We start from the raw sequence: 9350 nt of genomic DNA, 5'->3' as shown, positions 1-9350 counted from the left end.
TCTGTCCTTCTGCTCTTGTCTATAAACTTGGTTTGTTACCTAATCCAGCTGCTTTTCACATTAATTTGTCATAATTATCTTCACATGTCTGAGGACAGAACCTGATTAATCTCTATCACCACTAGCTCTTTCATTTTTGGTTTATGACTACTTATAATTTATAATGACTAAATAAACTTCCAATGACTAATATATTGGTCCCTTAAAAGTATCTATTTTTAAAAACTATCTCTGTGCTTACCCACTGTCAGAACAGCTAAAATTTTTATTTTCACTTGAAAGCGATAAAAGTGCAGAAGGAAAACCTATCAACAGGTCTAAAAAGTTACTTAATTGTCTCAAACTGCTTTCAGAATATCTTAACTTTAACTCGTGTTTTTGAAAACAGAGATGTTCAGCATGGTATAACTTTCTTCTCAGTTGAAAAAAAAAAAAAAATCAAAGTTAAAAATTGATCTTTGCCCTACGCATTGACACAAGCCTGTCTGGTGGTCTGAGAATCCTGTAATGACACTGGAATGACTGAGGAGCATCTCTAAGCCCAATACTTTTTTTCCTGTAAGGCAATGATGTTAGAGGTTTGCTCTTGCAATATTGTTGCTTTCAGTGGTGTGGTAGAATTGGGATATCTGTAAGGTGCTGGTCAACAGTTCATTTCTCAATTGCAATTATACCTTTTTCATTACATTTAAGAGCTTTGCTACAGATGAGTAGCATATGGTATTGGCTAAGGAGATGAGACTTTAATGAGATACAGAATATGCCAACGAAATGCATGTTAAATTGCAATGACATGCTTGTGTTGATAGCATGTCATGTTGTGAAATTAAATTCCTGACAAGACAATGCAAACAAATGCACTTCAGCAAGCCCATAGCCACCCAGCTTGTCCTGAGGTTGGTCCAGGAGAAAAGGCAAGGGGGAGGCTGCTGGGAGAGATTGGGTCCTTTCTGCTGTACAATTTCATAAAATAATTTCAACATTTTGTTCTGATTTTGCCCAAGGATGTAATGAGGCTCAGTATTACTCCCATGAAGTTGTAAGTATGACTGGTGTTGCAAAAGGATCTTCCAAAAGGTGTTGCATCTGTCTTGGGCACGCAGATTTGCAAGCAGCTAAACGATAAAAACAATCAGCAATAGACAGTGAGTGATATATGACTTGACGTAGCCTGGAGCCATGCACACTATTTAATTAGCACAACTGAAATTTTTCCATCTGGGAATACAAAAAACAGTCTTCTCTTCAGCTCAGGCAGTGGCTGTAGAGCCTACAGAAGGAAACAGCAGCACCCCTGAGTATCTCTGACACTTTGACTTTCGTGCCTGGACTCCCAAATCACCCATTTTTTGTAAGGAAGAGTAAAAGTAATAACAGTAACAATATTGTTGTGAGTAGCTCACAAGGTTTGGAAGGGTTTGGTAACATCATTACTCTGCCTTGGGAGAGATTAAAGAAATTAGATGTTAGATTCCTAGCCAAGGAATACAGATCCAACAGACATAACCTAGGCTAGCATCACTTTATGGGTAAAATTAAGCTATAAGTGTTCCATTAAGATTGCTCCTCTTGGGTCTTTCTAACACTCTCCAAGCTTCCTCTTGCCCTTCCTCAAATGCAGAGAAATACATGTTAGAAAAGAAAAGCATGTTAACATCTTGTTTTCCTACCATGCCTTGGTAAACCAGCCAGTTAATTAAACATTTCAGCGTTCATTCTCTCAGCCTTCCCAAAGCATCCTGAGTCTCATGGTGCAAATGGATTTGTTAGGAAAAAAAAAATACATTTTATCTCTTTATGAAGAGATAAACATTCATGTTTGTTTCACCTTGACAGAATTTGGAAAGCAAATGTAAGGAAAAATTGTAGTCCTAGTTATTGAGAAAATGTATTTGTCAGGTAGAAGAATTTTCTAGGAAATACCCCTAGATTTGAACTAGAAATAATCTCAAAAACATTCAATCATTTGTGATTTTTAGGAAATCCAGATCTCTTTGAGAACTTCATGGGGCATTTTGTATCTATTGTAGAACTTAAACTAAAATCTAATTCTTGATGTAAGCTTACCTTTTAGAACACATCTGAACCACAGAAAATCATTACAATTCCAGTTGTAGTATACTTGAGGAGGAAAAAAATCAAAATCTGAAGAATAGCCATGATATCATCCATAACATACCTATATGATATGTGACCTGCAGGTGAGTGCAGATGTTTTTAAGATACCTTTAAAGTAGATTACTCTGGCAATTCAGCTTCAGGAGCTGGTCATTACCTAGCTCTGGTTATCACACCAGAGGCCAAAGTGAGTTTCGCACCACACTGACCTTCAGGACGCCTTCAGCAGTCAGGCAGTCAGACAGCTTCACTCTGTCCCATGGTGGCTGTGTACACACATTAGTGCACTGTGTGGTGTCTGTTTACTAGTGATGCACTCTGTTAGCTGCTTCTTGAAAGGCAGGAATCTCTTATCTTCATGCTACTAGCAGGAAAATCTTCCTTCTGCTTGGCAGAGCAAAAGAACAATGGCAATATCTTCTTACAGTAGTGATGGAGCAAAAGGGAAAATCAGTTTATGTGTGAGTGGAGGATTTTCAGGGTACAGTTTGGTTTGTATGACTCTGCTGAGCTGTGCAGGCTGGATTAACACACGCAGGGCAGCCTCCACTCCTGAGCTGTGTGCGTGTGCTGAGCTGTCTGAGCACCTTTCCCTGCCATGGGAAGGCCAGCTAGGAACCAGGACAGGCAATCTGAGCCCCAGGGGCTGTTGAATTGAGATTATCCCCAACCTAGCTGATGTTATCTCCTCATGGAGTGGTGAGGCCCAGAGAACTCCCTTGTTATTTCCTACGTGTAATTCGTTTTTAGAACTCCTTTCAACTTGTGGTGCCTACGGTTTGTGCATTTGCTTTTGGCAGGGAGCTGTTAGGATCAATAAAGATTTGTGGAGACTTGCTGTTTCTATGCCAGCTACTTCCTCCAAAATATTATTTTCCCATCTTAGGGCAAAAAAAAAAAAAAAAAAGTGTCTTTGAAATCATTCAGAGACCAAGGATCTGAGCAGAAGCCTGTGTGGATCTGACAGTGTGGGAAGATGATTGGAGAGGGAGCTGAAATATCCAGCTCGGCAATTTTATCCTTGTACTCCCTATTCACACTTCTCCCTGCTGGCACACCCTTATTTATCTCTTACCTTGAGCCAAAGATATTGTGCTATTCTGAGAGAAATTTTCCAAAGGAGCTGCAGCGTCTCCTTGAGATGATGGATCCTTGTAAAAAGATTCCTTTGTTCACTTGGTTATGCACAAAGCATCATCTGTTTCCTCCTAATAGGTTTTTCTTCTAAGTAAATGTCTTTTAACAATGAGAATTAGAAACAAATTATATTCAGCTATTCAGACCTTGCAAGGAAAGCACAAGGACTGTCAGCCTTATGCCTTTGCCTTTTTCCTTGTTTGATAGGCAGGCTACAGGACAAATGCTGCACTGTGCCCTCTGCTCCCAAGTACATGAATGGTAATTTCATATATATGTGTTAGATGTATTTTTAAAAATAGCTACTGTAATCTGCATAATACATATATTTTGTTTGTAGATGTTCCAGTGATATCAAGACAGTAAAGTATATGGTAACAGGCTTTTTCAGGTCCTTTAGCCATTGCATTGCATGAAAGAAAAAGAAAAGGTTGTATATCTGGGTGATTTTTTTCCACAGTGAACAGTAGCTCTTTGATTATTTTCTCCCTGTCTTTACTGGGGCTATTTTTATCCCCACAGGTTTTTGCAGGATGGGGATTGTGTATCTATACTATGGGAACATGATAATCCATGACTGTGGTACCTGGACAGCTATGTGCTCAGAAATTAATTCTGCTTTTTATTACAGGGAAGGACAAAGAAGAGCAAAACTTTGGGAAAGAGTTTCTGTCATTAAATATTTACCATTTCAGCTCCAGATTCAGGAAAGGTAAGCTCTGAGTCATTACTTTTTATTTTTAGTATCCAATCTACTTGGAAATGAATGGAAGGCAATAACCTTCAAATCTCTTCTGCAGTTGTGAGTTACATGAAATCATTTATTTGAAAAGCACCACGAGATAATGGAGGGTGCATTGGGTTGGCCAGGTTCTGATAGCAGGGAGAGCTACAGGGGTGGCTGCTGTGAGAAGCTGCTGGAAGCTTCCTCCGTGTCCAGCAGAGCCAATTCCAGGTGGCTCCAGGACGGACCCACCACTGACCAGTGACAGTGATTGTGCCTTGGGGATAGCATATTTAAGAAGGGGAACAAAATGTGTACAGGAACAGCTAGAGATGAGAGAGAATATGTGAGAGGAGCAACTCTGTAAGCACCAAGGTCAGTGAGGAAGGAGAGGCAGGAGCTGCTTCAGGCACCGGAGCTGAGATCCCCCTGCAGCCCCTGCTGAGCCCGAGGTGAGGCTGCTGTGCCCCTGCAGCCCAGGTGGGCACAGGGGAGCAGAGATCCACCCACAGCCCATGGAGGATCCACTCTGGAGCAGGAGGAAGCTGTAAGCTCCATGGGAGGCCCAAACTGGAGCAGGTTCCTGTCAGGGACGTGTGATGCTGCGGAGAGAGAAGCTCATGCTGGAGTTGGTTTTTTGGCAGGACTTGTGACTCTACAGGGGCCTCATGTTGGGGCAGCAGGTTCCTGAAGGACTGTAGCCCATGGGAAGGACCCACACTGGAACAGTTTGTGAAGAACTGCAGCCCATGGAAAGGACTCACATTGGAGAAGACTATGGAGGACTGTCTCCAATGGAAGGGACGCCACGCTGGAACAGGGAGTGTGAGGATTCCTCCCTCTGAGGAGGAAGGTACGGCAGAGATGATATAAACTGATTTCAGTCCCCATTTCTTGTCCCCCTGCACTGCTGGAGCAGAGGAAGTTGAGAAACTTGGGAGTGAAGGTGAGCCTGGAAACAAGGAAGGGGTGTATGGAACATGTTTTAAGATTTAGGTTTTCTTTCTTGTTATCCTACTTTGCTTTGATTTGCAATAAATCAAACCAATTTCCTCAAGTCGAGTCTGTTTTGCCCATGACAGTAATGAATTTGTGATTTTTCCTTGTCCTTATCCCAATCCATCAACCTTTAGTTATATTTTCTTTCCCTGTCCAGGTGAGGAGTGACTTTAGTGTGTAGGAGTGTCCTGGCCTCCAGGCATGGTCAACCCACAACAGAGTTGTTGGCTGGGAAATGTAATGCAACATATTCCTGCACAGACCCATTTTCTGACTCCACTTTCCCCATATTTAAAATTAGAACTCTGGAGAGAAGAATATGAATTGATTTTGTGAAATTGTTTTGTGTTATGTTAATTTAAAATGATCAGCTAGCACAGCAGTAATGATCACAGAGGATTGTTCTTTTGAAACAAAGATAACACATCATTGATCTGATGCTTCAAAATTCATCAGAGATTTTAAGGCCACCAGGGAGTGTTTTGATCAGCTAGGCCTGACTTCTCACACATGAGGAGCAAAGAGAATTTCACTAACAATTCCTGCACAAGTTGTGCTTCTGGTCAAACACAATTATTTTGTTTGCAGGGGCTCCTTAAAGTGAAAATAAGGCTTTCTGCCTCAGACTTAATGTTCACCAAATAATTTTAATTTTTCTTTTTCTTTTCTGAAAATAATTTTTTCTTTTCAAAGCACAGCTGAGTAATTAATTTGATCTCTGTCTTGAGGTATTTATTAAAATAATGAATGGACTTCCGGAAGTGACTGAAAGATACAAGTTATCTGTGAACCTATGAGTAAGAAAACTGAGCCAAAAAACATAATAAAATGCTGAAGTATCATCAACCCACTGGAGAGGTAAAAAAACTATACCACAGAAATAAATGCAAAGAAAGAAAAAATGGCTAAAGTTGTGCCTGAGACTAAATAATATGAGAAATTTCACCAAAGGCAATGAAAGTGCTAAAAGTTTCAGACGACATAGGTATGCCTCTAAGTGCTTTGGTAGATTGAATTTGAAGTGCCTAGTCAAATCATTAATTTCTTTTAGCAAGGAGGTAGAACAGAGTTTGAAAGATGCTCAGAAAGAACTATAAGGAAAACTTGCTTTTCAACAGTCATGTTCATGGTATTAGCTAAGGATCAACTTCCAGTGAGGTTCCCACTTCAGGAATGCACTTCAGGAAGCACTTAGTGCTGCTGGCTGTGCAGAACATTCAAGCTGAAGAGAATGCCCATTTTCAAGAGACTTCTCTCTTCTGTTATTTTACTGTTTGCTATTTTATTTCCTCTTGTTATAGTCTTGATTGTATTTTCAGTTATGCTGTTTTTCTCACAGTGCAAAAGGCTTAGGTTTGCATTTCTCAGCACCCAGAACCACCCCTGAAGAAAATAGGGCAGCAGCCCAGCAGGCGAGATGTACCATAATATCTTTTCAAAGACTGAAGTGCTTTATTTTTGAAGAAGCCAAAGTACTTAATTGAACAGAGTTGCCATGATTAAAATGTAATTAAAGTTGTGAAGCCCTTGAGCATCTTAAACTGTGGCATGATACAATATTTATCAGATTTCAGAACACATAATCACATCTTTGGCCATCCAGACATGTTTTGCTTTTTCCCTATGCAGGATGAACCCTCTATCAGATGATGCAGCTAAACTTATCATTTGTGCATATGGCACCTTAATAATTCTGAGGTGGAAGAGTAAGGACTAGAATTGCACAGAAGACAAGCCAATGAAGTGACAAGAAAACACCCATGTTTAGTCATTCATTTAAAATGATGCTTTTTTTTTTTACTGTTAGTGAATAATGGAGGTAATATAAAATTCTGACAGGCATAAACCTATTGAATAATTCTGATACTACAATCCACAGGTGACTCTCAAGCAATAAATTGAATTATGTTAGTTTTATGCAAGAAATAATCTTCTAAAATTCAGAAAAAGGCATATGTATAATTCATATGGTTAATATTTGAGGTATTTTGAAGTTAAGTTCACACATTTCTTGTGTCTACACGCACATGGTTTAAAATCAAAAAATTAAAGGAAGAAATGCCCTTCAGTTAAAAACTGGGCAACTAGTTCAAATTCTACTTCTAAATTTGACTTTGTCATGTCTGCTTATTAAGAATATAATTCATCGCCTGGGAGTCTGCTCTGAAATACCAGTATCTATCATAAATGATCAACAGTTTTTCAATGTATCAGCTTTCAGACGTCACAGGATCAGCTTCAATGACTGGGTGAAATTCAGGTGTTGGCAGATGACACTGTGGGCTCAAATGTTAGCTCTGTGAATCTGCTGAGGAAATAACTATTGTGGTTCAAAAGATTTACTGTTCATTTCATTTTTTTGTCATGTTTAGAAGCTGATTCAAGAAGATCTTGTGACCTGTACCTAAATCACAACAAAAGGTTGCCACCTTTAGACACAGACAGCCTTAATTAGCTGTTAAAAGTGCTGTCCCGTGTGTTTCACTGTTTTGTTTGTTTTTCCAGGTAGGAAAATAGGCCCACCATACAGTTTTCCTTAGAAATAACTGCCTGTAAGGAGAGCAGGTTTTTACATTTAGACACTTAGTAATGTTTAACAGATTTTTGCATGTTGTGATATTCCTTGTTATAGCTTCATGCAGGCAGTAAGGTCTGTACTCATTAGTTGGGTGTGGAACAGACACAGTCTGTTGGTCTAAACCAGACAGCAGAGATCAAATCCAAAACTCCTTCTAAATTCCAAAGAAGGGGTTTAAAATAGAGCAGTTTTCCCAATAGCTTAGCAGACTGAGGACTAGAGATACTACTGTGTTTTAGAGCTGAAGACGCAGCTTCCAGAGTTACCAATGCAATTACCGCAATTTCCAAAAGCAACAGCAGTACAAAAGAGAATAGCACCTGTTGTACACAGCCTTAATATTGAAAATTTGCTTTGTAGGTGAGGCAAAAAATCTCTTAAAATGAGACGAAAAGATTATCCTAATTTCTATCTAATCCTGCTCCTGCTGCTTCCTCTTACCATTACTCATCATCACATTGCCTTTTGGAGAGCAGCATGGGCCCCTTCCCTTCCCTTCCCTTCCCTTCCCTTCCCTTCCCTTCCCTTCCCTTCCCTTCCCTTCCCTTCCCTTCCCTTCCCTTCCCTTCCCTTCCCTTCCCTTCCCTTCCCTTCCCTTCCCTTCCCTTCCCTTCCCTTCCCTTCCCTTCCCTTCCCTTCCCTTCCCTTCCCTTCCCTTCCCTTCCCTTCCCTTCCCTTCCCTTCCCTTCCCTTCCCTTCCCTTCCCTTCCCTTCCCTTCCCTTCCCTTCCCTTCCCTTCCCTTCCCTTCCCTTCCCTTCCCTTCCCTTCCCTTCCCTTCCCTTCCCTTCCCTTCCCTTCCCTTCCCTTCCCTTCCCTTCCCTTCCCTTCCCTTCCCTTCCCTTCCCTTCCCTTCCCTTCCCTTCCCTTCCCTTCCCTTCCCTTCCCTTCCCTTCCCTTCCCTTCCCTTCCCTTCCCTTCCCTTCCCTTCCCTCCCCTCCCCTCCCCTCCCCTCCCCTCCCCTCCCCTCCCCTCCCCTCCCCTCCCCTCCCCTCCCCTCCCCTCCCCTCCCCTCCCCTCCCGGAGTTTCACAGGTTCTCCATGCAGTGCTTTCCAACCTTTGTGTTAAAAGCAGGAGGCAGATAGAAAAGGTTCCCATGTTAAAGATATATTTAGGAACCACTCTGAACCATCATCAGGGAGCAGCTTGAGGTGGACAAAACCTCATATGGGGTTGTGAGGAGGGTAAATGCTATTTGACTATACAGCTGAAAAATGATTGTTTGTTTCTGAAGGGGGGGGGGGCTTGATAATACCTATCACTTTTTTCTGTGTCTGCAATGCAGAAGTTTCTCTGTGCTAATCTTGGCGCTGACATTGAAATTGATGTGTGGCCTTTAGGTAAGTCACTTAATCAATGTGTTTGTAAAATGAGGATAATAACATGTATTTGCCTGCCTGAAATGGATGTAGTAAGGACAGACTAGTTAGTGCTGTGAAGTGCTATTTACTAGTAATTGCAAGTATTATTATGCTGCGGACTTAAACCCCTCCTTGACTGGTAATTGAAATAGCTGAAGAACCAAATAAAGGTCTGAAATGTAAAGGTGACAGTGGTTTCAGCTAAGGTGGGGCTGGTTAACCTGCTTCCTTTTCATGAAGTTAATTATGCTTTAGCTGAGGCAATATACATCAAAAAAGCTCTTACTCGGAAATAGAACAAGAGGAAATATTGTGGGATTCATATTCGAGTCACTGGGTAATGTACCACTGATAATGAGTCAAGGGACAAGCTGGGTGTAACACAGAAAAATATGTGTTCAAGCCTCTGTTCTGGGATGCAGGAGCACTCAGGT

This window comes from Taeniopygia guttata, chromosome 1 (assembly GCF_048771995.1).
Source record: "Taeniopygia guttata chromosome 1, bTaeGut7.mat, whole genome shotgun sequence".
Classification (NCBI taxonomy): Eukaryota; Metazoa; Chordata; class Aves; order Passeriformes; family Estrildidae; genus Taeniopygia; species Taeniopygia guttata.
This window is presented reverse-complemented; position numbering follows the sequence as displayed.